Here is a 12,662-nt window from a genome sequence, read left to right on the forward strand (position 1 = left end):
GTGACCTGTGATTTCTTACTTGTATCAGGGTAACAATGGCAAAAGCCTCCCTGTGGTGGTTTGTGGTTAGGTCTTCCCTTGAGGGGCCCTGTATAGTTGTCTCCATTTGTGGACCCCTGTAGTTTTGTACTTGTATTGGGGTAAACAGTGGTGATAGCCGCCCTGTGGTTAGTTCACATGAATTCAACAGTAGCTATACTTTAATAGTTCACCTAGATTCACCCTTGGCTCCAGTCTAAATTTCAAGTGAATGAAACAGTAGCTGTACTCCAATAGTTCTCCTAGATTCTCAAGTGGTTAAATTGTAAATTTCACATGCATTCAATAGTAACTATACTCCAATAACTCTTACATTCAACAGTGGTTGTGTATTCTAAATTTCATGTGAATTAAATAGTAGCAGTACTCCAATGGCTGTATTCTAGATTTCACATGAATTCAACAGCAGCAATACTCCAATAGTTCACCTAGCAAAATCTCAGAACGTAGCAAGATTGAAAACAATGGCAGGAGTCAACGGATGTATACGGTTTGGCTGTGGCACAATTATTTGCAGCCGAATTGACCGTGGTCAACTTGGCTGCGAAGCAAGCCAATTTTGTTGTGGCCAAATCCACAACAACAAAAAACCCTAAAAAAACACCCACCCTCAGACTTCCCCACCCTCTACTTACCTTTTTGCAATCCAATCCCATCCCTTGCCTGCCCCCAAAAGCCATCACTACCAAACATGGAGAGCGGGGGACAACCCCACAACCCCACTTCCGATGTTTGGTAGGGTTTACCCAAACTGATCATTTACAAATGATTGAATGGTACTGGCCAAATTCAGCCAGAGTTTGTAAATTATCAATGTGGTTAATACCAGAGTCAACACAGTAACAGAACCTTTGAGCACAGCAAGATTTAGAACAGTGGAAGGAGTCAACACAGTGGCAAAACCACTGAGTGCAGCAAAATTTAAACAGTGGCAGGAGTAAACACAGTAGCAAAACCTCTGGTCGTGGCAGGTTCAACACAATGGCAGAATCACGTGATAATAATGTAATAGTGGCAGGTTTTCGGGAGCCCAGTGATGGATGAGCTCCTTACTCTTGCCACCTTACCTGGTTGTAGCAGTAGGATGCTTTCACAGGCACCCAGTGCAAACAGGCAATGAGAACTGGCCTTTGCCTTTGGCCCTTCAGGGAAGCTTAGCCTGGGCAGCTGGTTGAAAGGCCCTCTGTAAAGAGGGTTACTTCCTGGAGGAAGCAACCAATCACAGGCCCCAGAAGGGGACAGGGGAGGGAGTTGGGGGCGAGGGGGATGGAGGCGCGGGGAGCAGGGAAAATAAATAATAAAAATTGAGGTTGGCAGCAGGAGGTTCACTCACACAAGTACAAGTGCCTTGTGCACCAAAGAAAGAGCAGGACCCGCTCTCACGGGCCTCCTGCAGCTACAAAAGAGGAGGACCTCGAAATGAATTGAATGTGGCAACCTGCCACCACAAAACTCAAGAACTTGCAATTATTTTGATAAATGGGAACATGGAGCTAGGCATCCTACATGTCCAGGAATGATAGAAAATCTGTCTCTGTATGGTATGTTATTTGGTCTTATACCACACACTGCTGCTACTTATTTTGGTCTCTTGGCACTCGGGTGGATCTGAAAAGGAAGGCAGTGGGGAGGGGCTTTGCTAGTGGGATAAAGAGGGGAAGCGCAAGAGCTTTGATGTTCTGTTGGTAGATTCAGTTCGGAGAAAGCAGTCACTGTGCTTGTTTGCAATATTGTGTGGTGGTTTTGTTGTGCTTCAATCGAGTGTGTGTAGTTTGGGTTGGTAAGTTTCTAGTTTGGTGTTGTGTGGTGCATGTAGTTCATTGCAGTTAGTGATGGTCTTGTGTTTTGTTGCGGTAGAGGTATATTGTATATAGTTCTCAGTCGGTTCAGGGTGAGTAAGCAGAGGATTGTTAGGGGTTTGTGGACAGTTATAGCACATTTTTATCAGCTTGGGGCGTTTGAGAGCCATGTTTTTAACAGTTTCTTGAAATTGAGTTGAACCTCTTCATATTTCCTTCGGAAACGAGTTCCAAAGTTTTGCTGCTATGCAGGTGAATGCTAATACTCCAAGTTTTTGTTTTGAGCATTATTTTGGTTCAAAGCGGATGTTGTTGCTGGATCTTACGGTTTGTGCTTGTCTGTAGATGGTGAATTTCTCTTGTATGAATTTTGCTCCTTTGCCGTGGATCCCAAAGTGTTTTCAAGGTGATTTTGTGTTTTTTTTTTACCGGCAGCCAATGCAGCATTCTCAGCACTAGTGTGATGTGCTCTCTTCTGTTAAGTTTGAGAAGTCTTGCCGCTGTGTTCTGTATTCATTGTAGCTTTATCTACAGGTATTCTGGCATTGTGAGATAGATGCTGTTGGCATAGTCTATTTTTGACATGACGAGAGATGATGGCAAGAGTTTTTTTTGTGAAAGAGAAGGGAAGTATCTTCTTGATTGTGCGCAGGTGGAAGAAGCATTTCTTAACTATTGCGTGGACTTGTGGTTCTACTGTTACCGCTTTGTCCATTAGGATTCCAAGAGTTTTGACTACCTTGCATGGTTCTGGTGGGATTCCCATTTCTGTGGGCCATGGAATGTGCTGGTTGTTCACCAGGTCTTTGGGTGTTAGTATGATTCCTGTTTTGTCCTGGTCGAGTTTAAAATGGTTGGTGCTGCCCGGGGGAGGATGGTAGTTCTTCAGCCAATTCTAATAGTTAATGCTCTCGCTCTTCCCGGGGCTCCAGACTCTCGGAGCTCACATAGTGGTTCCCCAGCAGAACGGCTCTATGAGGACTAAGTTTTTTGGTTTGTTCCTTTTTCGGGGGGGTGGGGATGTTTGGGGTGGGGGAGGGGGGGGGGGTTTGGGCCTGTTACTTGCACAATCTGTAAAAATGTTCTGCGCCCTTTCGTTATATTATGAAAATGCCAATAAAACAAAGTTGAAAAAAAAAAAAAAATGGTTGGTGCTCATCCATTGGTTTAGTTCATCGAGAAAGTCGGTCAGTGTGGGGTTCTCCTCTTCACTAGTGTCGATTTTATAGACGATTTGGGTGTCATCTGCCTAATTGTAGCAGTTGAGGCCATGTTTTTTGATGAGTTTGATTAGGGGACACACGTAGATGTTAAAGAGTGGCAGCGATGAGCCCTGTGGGACTGTTGTTTTCTAAGGTGCTGGCTTGAATGGTACTAGCCATGTTGTTTCGGTTAAGAATGACTTTAGCCAACAGAGGGCGGTGTTGCCAATCCCTAGGTCTTCCTCGCCCTTTGACGAGTTTTGTAGTTGACTGTGTCTAAGGCTTCAGAATTCTAGTAGTATTAATGCTGAGTCTGCATTGGCCTTTAGATCCTCTCAGATAGTTGTGCACTTTCGGTTCCTCTCACGGGTCTGAAGCTCACTTGTGCTCGATCTAGCAGCAAGTTGTTTTCCACCTATTCCAAGATTTGTTCGTAGACATAGCTTTGCCAGGTATGGGATGTTTGAAATTGGTCGGTAATTGTTAAGGTCTTTCATGTTTTTATGAAATATCTTTAAGGAGGCTTGATGTAAGCCGATTTGATGGCTTGTGGCACCATTCCTGTTGCTAGTGAGAGGTTGATGCAATATACTGCCAGCGGTCTCTTTGCTAGGATGGTTTTGTAGACATCCGGCAGGCAGCAATTGTAGAGGCCACTGTTGCTCACCAAGCTGTTGAATTTCTTTGAGATTTGGAGGGAGGAGATTCAGTCTGGTTAATAGCTTGTGTTGGTTGAGGTTTGTATGATTTGCTGGAAGTTGGAGAGTTTTGGTCATTGCATAGTTTATATGTGGGGTGTATTGTTGCACACAGGTGAGATTCTCATCTCATTTATGTCGCTCAACAATTCAAGCATGGACTACATTCACAATACGTGCATTGTAGAATTTCTTTTTTGCTTTGAGTATTTCAGATTTATCTGTCTGTGATATGGGTTGGTGTTTTTTTTGGTCATATCTTTTCCTCCATTTCCTTGATCTAATATCCTGTTCATTTTTTTGCAGAGCTGTGTGGTGAGAACAATCTTGCCATGGATTTATTTTGTAACAGGTAGAAAGGTTTTTCCAGTTTGATGTCATCTATTGTTTTTTCATGATCAATTTTAGGATTACACCTGTTTCTTCTATGTCATTTCCATCTGGGTGGTCAGTGATGGTTTTGAGGTTTCCAGTTTCACATCAAAGTCCCTACTGTTGATGCTTTTCCAATTTCATCTCTGGATTGGGGGGATTATTAGGTAGATTGTCAGGTATTCTTGATGGTGTTTGGCTCGCAAAGGGTTGCTCCAGAGTATATGCATTGGGGGTGTCATTGCAACCACATTTATGCTTCCGACAATTTCATCTAGGGTGTGCCCTCACAGTTTGTCGTATTTGCATGGTTGATAATTGGTTGGCTAGTGTTTTGGTGAAATTGATGTTTTTTTCCAAACCAGATGTCGTGAAGTCACCTAGTATGATCAGGTGGTCTTGCTTAATGGCCGTGCTGGTGACACCTTTACAAAGGCAGCATCATAGGTTGGTGGCCTGTAGACAAGTAGAAGATTTAGGGAGAGGGAGGGCGGGGGGAACTGAGGCTGCATGTATGAGTAATTCGCAGTGTGGGGTGGTTGATCGGTTATTTTTAGCTGGTTTTTGTACACCACAGCAAGACCTTTTCCCTGCTCTGTTGGCCTGTTTGTTTGAAATTGTTGGCTAGGTAGCTGTGCACTAGGACTTAGTAATTTTGAGTGAGCAAGGTTTTGGTGAGCAAAAGGATGTATATCCCTCTGTCACATAGTAGATGTGAAATTTCTGTGTGTGCTTGGACATTGATCTTGCATTGACTAGGTTGCAGTGTATCCATTTATTGTGGTATGTTTGGTTTTGGATGTGCTTTGATGGTCATGTTGGTGTTGCTCATAGTTAGCACCAGATTGTGTGCTTCAGGCTGTGGAGTACGTTTCATCAAGTAATTTAGTTAAGTTGCATGTTGGGTTGATTTTTTCTACGTGGTCATTTCCCTGTTGGTGCCTATGGTTGTGCCGGTTTTTTTTATGACGAGCGGCATGGTGGTTCTGTTTGAGTTTCACAACTGTCCCCTTGATGTCCCGTTATCCTGTTAATGTGCTTGATTTTCTTGTGTCACAGGCTTCCCTGGGGTAAAGTATGCTTATGGTAACCATCTAAAATAATTGCAAGCAGAAAAATTATTTGAATTAGTGTAGATAGTGGAAGGTTCTCCACTCACAAAACTTTTTTCAGGCCAGGAAACAGCACAAGTAGACACCCTGATTCTTTTGAGAACGAGTGATTTGCTCCATGGCTCCCATGAATATTTTTTGCTGGCAGGAGAGTTTTTGTCAGCCTTTGTACGCATTTCAGGGCAAGCCACTGAAAGCACCCAGGTGACTGATGCCATTCGCCCCCATTGATGCACGAATGAAGACCGGCACCCTCCAACTCAGGTGTCAAAACGGCAACACTGCATGGCAGGCATACTTGCTCGCTGGATGGACCCTTGTGCTAAGAAGAGCAGAGGCATATGGGCACTTTCATGGGGTTGAGATCAATCTTTATACTGCTAACCAGAGGTCTACAAAGCCCTCCCCTCAATTACTGGGAACGGTAGGCTCTGCCGGAATTGCAGAATCGATATGGTTCGGAGACAAAGAACTGACAGGGACATATTGCAGATTGCCAAGGTACCGAGCCAAAGACTCCCAACACATGAATGTCATGGTCGAGGTACCTTGGAAATGAAGTTAATTTATCTGAAAGCACACCTGCACACGCCGTTATCCATCTTTCCTTCCCCTGTTTCCCCAACAGCCCTGTCCCACCCCCTATCAGGATTGGCTAATCACCACCTTTTAACACACCCTCCCAGGGCAGCCCCAGAGTGTCTCTGCAGGGGAGGCAGCCACCCACTAACAGGTGTCCGCAGGGGAGGCAGCCACCCACTAACATAAACCTAGCCTAACCACCAATTTACCCCAAATGCCCCAGTGAAACATAGCACCAAACAGGCACTCCGGGCCAGTCTACCTAGATTTGCACAAGCACTGAGCCCTAGAGAAGGACCAGCAGCACCCCCAGGCACAATGTCAGACTCAGACCACCCCCACAACAGCAGCCAACAACGAGGTGGCTGCAAAGGAATAATCCCACCAGCATTAGCAGCCAACTGCAGTCAGCAGACACGCCACACAGGCAGAAGACTGCCGTCAACCAGCAGCATCAGGGCGCACTAAAGACACCACTAACAAAAAAAAACATGGGGACAAGACAGTTGGTGAAAACTAGCGATTTAGTGAGATTGTAACAGAATTATTTAAAGAGGGGAGTTCAGTTTTTTTCCCGGAGGTTGGTTTCTAATCTTAGATTTTCAGGTAAAATATTCCATTTGACAGCTGCAGATGTAGGAAATGACATGACCAATCCATTGCATCTCTTTGAAGGGGGTGGGAAGCCAACAGAGATTTGGCCCATAGATTCGGATCATAATGTGCAACCTGGCACATATCTGGAGATTTGAGGTAGGCCGGTGCTTTCCCCATGAAGGCGTTTATGGGCCAGCATGTCCTTAAACAAGACCCTGTCTTCCACCATGAGCCAGTGAAGCTCCTTTCTGGCGTTACTAATGGTCAGTCTTGGATTTGTGCTTAATGACCCTGATGGCATTGATTCGGAATTTTGTAATACACCATTTGTTTGCGCCCAACATTAGCGTATTCCCATAATCCAGCCTCAAGAGTACAATTGCTCTTGCTATCGTAGTGCAGTTCTCTTCGGTAGGCGGGTTTGATTGGCCTTAAGAGCCTGAGATAGTAAGAGAAGTTCACAGCCTCCATAATCATTCCCAAAGTCTTAAGGACTCTTTCCTTCATCTGTATTGGGAGGTCCTTAATGAGGAACGACTCGTATTGAGGAGTTAATTTGGCTCACGCTCAGGGTGAGCCGTTAGCTCCGTTTTACCACCATTAAGGCATAGCCAATTATGATCCATCCACGAATCAATGTAATCATGGTTGAAACAGATGACATGTACAAAGATGAAACCGTGTCGCTGCCTTCAGAGTAATTTCCACTCAGTTCCAATACCAGCCAAGCATCGTCAGCATAATTTGCACCAAAAAACCTTGATATCATCCAGGACTTCACATAGTAGTCTGATATAAATTGAACAAGGCGCAATATGCTGGCACCCTGTGAGGGACTGCAGAGTATGTCCATTACGTGGGAGAATGCATCACCCAATGAACCTTGGATTGCAAGAAAGGATAAGAGCCAACTGATCGTTTCCTCTGAGCAATTGGCAACTCTTTCCAGAGTGCTTTGGACCAGACCGTGGTCGAACACTGAGCTCAGGTCAAGAAGTATAAGGAATCCTGTTTTCCCCTTTGTTAATGATGTTGAGCATGTGTATCTGAAGGTCCAACATAGTGGTTTCTGTGCTATGTGCCACGCGGACGCAAGATTGTTGGTGTAGGAGCTCATTAGTCTCCACACAGGCCTGTAGTTGAGCAGTGGCAACCTTGTACGTCACCTTAAGAATAAAGGTGCAATTGGTTATGGTCTTATGATTGAAGTTGGGCTTCTTTGCTAGAGGGGCAACAGCAACGATACTCAAGAGGCACTACCTTGCCACAAAATGTGTTGACTATCCTCATAAGTAATGGGGCAAATATGTCTGAGTTATTCAATATCATTTTAGGGGCAGAATGTTTTCTGCACATGCTGTGGGCTTCATGGAGGCCAAAACTTTCAATATGTCCTCCATCAAGGTTTTTGAAAGCTAAAGGGTTCTGTGTAGTTTGATGTGCCCCTAAGGGGCAGCTGGTCAGATGGCCTGGACGGTTTGAGCCCTCGATATCTGGTCCCATGCCTTTATGAAATCTAGGCCACACTGCACAGGATTCCCAAATCAATGTAGCTCCTTATCTGCCAACTATATTATGAAACCGTCTGTATGGTGAAACCTATGCCATCTCTGCCTACTATATTGTGAAACTATGTGTTATTGCCCTGTAACCAAATTGTTTTGTGAGACCTAGGCCTCTTTCCCACCATACAGGATTATCAATTCTAGGTTCTGTGAAACCTAGCCACATCCACAAAACTCAACGGATTAGTGCCTTAGACCAGGTACACAGAATGCCACACTGGTAAAAGCAGAGCATCAGACTGGCACACCAGTATGCTGAATGAGAACCACTGCAGCCATTCTCAACCCCCACCAACACACATCCCACCTCCCTACCGCTGCACACCTTCAACATGCAACCCTCACCTATCTATCACCCCACCCCCTCGCAACACCACATAGATCCTGCTCTGCGCAGTTAAGAACGGCAAGATGGAGCCCAGAGAACCTTGCCCCACAGAACATAGGATGCTGCAGCAAGGCACATAAAATACCCATCAAGTACCACCCACCTTCCGGGACCAGTTATACAAAGTTCCTACACAGCACCTCCAACTCACACGTCCACAGCGAGTGTAGCTCTGGCCAATAAGATCTGTTCAAATGTCAAGGAATGGCCAAGACCAAATGCACCTTCCCCCTCCTATCACCACCGATCCTCAGTTTGCAAACACTGCCACTGCACTATAGGAGCAAAACCTCCCCATCCAGTCTGAGCCCTATTCCCCGCCCCCCACTCCAATGGTTCCATTTTCTACACCCCTCACCATGCCACACCCTCAGGTCAGTCCCCACTATCCCCTACAACCGTACCCGTCCAGCACCCACAAGGGCATCCCACCAACTATCCCGAACACTCAACACCAGATCAGTTTCCAAAAATAAATTCCACATCTGACCTCATTCACAGATGAAAACCCCAGACATCCTTTTGATTGCTGAGACACCCATCGCGCCAGAGACCTTCCCACTGGCAACAGTTCACTACTGATCTACAGACCCACAGCTTCAACAAAAACTTTGCAGACACACTTGGTGAAGCAATGGCCACCAACTTCATCCAACACTTACCATCTTGGGGGATTTCAACATGGTTCGACTCACCGTCAAAACCCATGACATGATCGCACAACCTAGAATCACCCCAAATCTGAATCTAGAATCTGACACATTACATCTCCACACCCACCCACAAATGGTCACACCCTCTGTGCAATTGTCAGCACCACATATCTACACAGCCCCTACACCAACCCGCGTTCCCCCCCCCTCATCATGGTCGGATCACTCAGCAATGTACTGCTCCATGCAAGGAACTACATAAAGTCATAGCCAAATTCAAATCCCTGCATGCTCGAGCCACCCCACACCAAGCCCTATGTGAAACTATCACTGCACTTCAAACAATGCCACCGACTAAAGACTGCCATCACCTCTAAACTTAACATATCCCCGCCACCCACAGACTGACATTTGAAACTCTCCCCTGCGCAGCCCCCTACTCCCCCCAGCCAAGGACCCCAACCCACCCTCACCTATTCTCCACCTGTGCAGGTAGTGAGGCATGCACAACCCTCCACCAAATCCTCAACCACTCATTCACATCAGGATCTTTCCCAAAAGCCCTAAAAACATCCCACATCAAGCCCATCAACTCAATCCACTCCTCCCCCAGAACTATCCATCCATCTCATCACCAAACCCATGGACAGCGTGGCATTCGAACAGCTTAGCCATTTTGCTGATGCCAACAACCCCCTAGACGCTGCACAATCAGGTTTCAAGTCACTAGGGGAAGAATCTGGGACGACCTAAAAAGAACAGACGCAGATGGCTGCGATGTCCTCATCCTGCTGGACCTCTCCACAACCTTCTATCACACCATCCTACTAGACAGGCTACAAACGCTTGGAATAAGATGCACGGCCCTCTCACGAGTACCCCCTTTATCTCAAATCAATCACAAAACCTGCACCTCCAGTTCACATCACGACCAGTAGAGTTGCCCCACAAGGAACATCCATCTCCCAAACCTTCCAATTTGTACCTTAATCCCCTGCCCGAAATCATCCACTCGTACAACCTTTCTTGCTACAACTACGCAGCCAACGTCCAGATCTTCAAAATCTCAAGGCTCTGTCTGTCTAGACCAGTATGCCCATCTGATTTTGACCACCCAACGTACCTCAACACCACTGCCACTAGCTTACATCAACTATCAAAAAAAAAATATATAAAGTATAGCTGGCCACACAATAGCACCATCGTAAACCACCAACAGCTCCCACATGCCAGACTTCATAGCCACCCATCTCCTCAACAGGTGAAAATGCACATATGCATCTTCTAACCTAAACTTTAATTTCCAGCACACTAACAGTCACTGAGGGCGTGCCAACCACAACACACTGAGGACATATCGGGAAAGGGCGCTATATACATAACCAAATACAACGCATAAGGACTTCCGGCAAGTAGGCCTCTCAAAGATGCATACATAAAAAAGGCACACGAGAACAGTTTAAAAAAATATGCACTACATTCTACAGAGATCAGGGTAGTGACGAGGTTGACTGTTAACGTATGCAGTCATGCACCAAGAACGATGCTCAGTACTGAGGGGGGACTGATGCATGGTGGAGATTAATTTTCATTAAAGTATTTGCAATGCTTGCCCACTTCACATTGGCTTTGTGATTACTCGTTAACGAAGGAATTTCTTGTAGTGCTTGGTTTCATAAAAAAAATCTTTGGCTAACTATGCCAGCACCCCCAATGAACCCCTCCCTCCTAACCTCCCCATTGCACTTGCAAAACCCATGGGCCCTTCCACCTGACCTAGGACCGTTTTGTTTTCTACATGCCCGTCGTGTTGAACCGTGAAACGCCTTTCGAAGTACAAATATCCAATATATGTGGCATGGTGTACTGATTTAACAGAGGGATTTTTGACTTCATGGTGGGAAATTCTGGATACATTTAACAACGTCATGTCCTTTGGTTGGCGCATTTGTCAATAGCGTTCTTAATTTTGAAATGTCACGAGTTGGATAATCATGTTCCATATTCTAAGGAGAGGGGGACACTTACTACTTTAAACCAGCCTATCGATCTTACTATTTGTTTGAGCATGCCAAATGTTAGCTTTACTGCTTGCCCTGGTGCTCATCACTAGCTGCTGCCAGCCTTTTCGCCTCCCCCCTCCGATTGTGGACCACACATACACAAGTAATGCGACAAGTGAGTTATGCATAGGTGAACTAAGGCGGAGTTGTGCATGTACACTCATGGCAGATTTTATCATCCAATGGGTCCTGCCAGAGTACAGGTTCCATTCATGTTAGAACGCCCAGGGCGGGAGCGATGGAAAAGTAATGAAGTATGAACTGGAGATGGAGGCCTTGCAACCCCCTCCCCCCCCCCCACCAAGAGGGACAAACTACTAGAGTAAAGCAGCCGAGTCCCTCTGCCGCCAGAAGAAACTTCCAGAAGTGTGGCATAATACCCTGCCAGTAGAAACGTCACCACGGGATACAGCCGACTAGTGAAAACCATACCCAGAAAGACGCTTGACTGAGGAGCTAGCAAGACAAACTATTAACAGGGAAGGTCCAGCCAAATTCAGGCCTGTCAGATGAGAAGGCAGGTGTACAAGAGCCCCAACCACAGTACCATTCGATAAAAGTTAACTAATGAAATACGATGTAGCCACCCCCCGTTTTCAGTTCACTGGCCAGAATGAAGCTGAATATGCTGCCAGAACCAAACAAAAAAGTGGTGAAAGCATCTTCCTACAGAGAAGACTAGCAACATTTGTAATTTGGACTGGTTTAATACATGCCACCGGCTATTGAGAGCGATTTAACAAAAATCAGACCTGGCAACGTGCACTGGCAGCAGCACATTTGTATGAGCTCAATCGAAAGAAGCAGATCGAACAGAGCATATTTTATTTCACTCGGATGTCACGTTTTTCCTTAATTGTGAATATGCTAAAGCCACCACCCTAAATGACTAGCCACTGATCGACTTTGCACAGCTTCAACCATCTGAATGAAAGCATGTTTGGTGTTCGCACTTGCCAAATTAGCATGTGTGTACATTTGGTCAAATTAGCAGGGCAGGCAGAAAGCAACCCATTAGGTCATGCATGTGGATGGGGTCAGAGATCACAAAACGGCATAGGTGCGAAGTTAGACTTCTGGGTTCAGCTGGCCCAAATGTTGTTACTGATGCATAGACGTGCCTGCAGCAAAGTCTACCGAAGTGGTGCATTTGAAGGTACCAAGAGACCTGATGGAGCATATCTGATGTTCAGAAAACCTGTGAGAAAAGACCACATACCCTTATAGAATCTTCTAGGCACTATTGGGGGAGGCAGCTACCATCAAGCCTTCTATGCGCAGACTGGCTAACCTGGTATATCCATCAGGCAGTTACCATAGCTCTGACCTGATTCTAGCACCTTTAGTGCAACTACCTCTCATGGTTCTATGTACGCCAACAGCCATCAACTGCTGATATCAGGTTACCAAGGCTGAGTTAGGCTCCAATGGAAGGATTACCAGCAACTGACCATACACAGACCAATGTCTGTCCGTTACTGTTTAAGAGCAATACAGGTGCCAGCACAAGTTCCTCAGGAGAAATTAAGACAGCAGTTACTTTCAATTCAAAAGCACGTGCTTCAAGAGTAACATTCTCAAACCATGTAAAT

This window comes from Ambystoma mexicanum, chromosome 3q (assembly GCF_040938575.1).
Source record: "Ambystoma mexicanum isolate Mex_15411 chromosome 3q, UKY_AmexF1_1, whole genome shotgun sequence".
NCBI classification, from domain to species: domain Eukaryota; kingdom Metazoa; phylum Chordata; class Amphibia; order Caudata; family Ambystomatidae; genus Ambystoma; species Ambystoma mexicanum.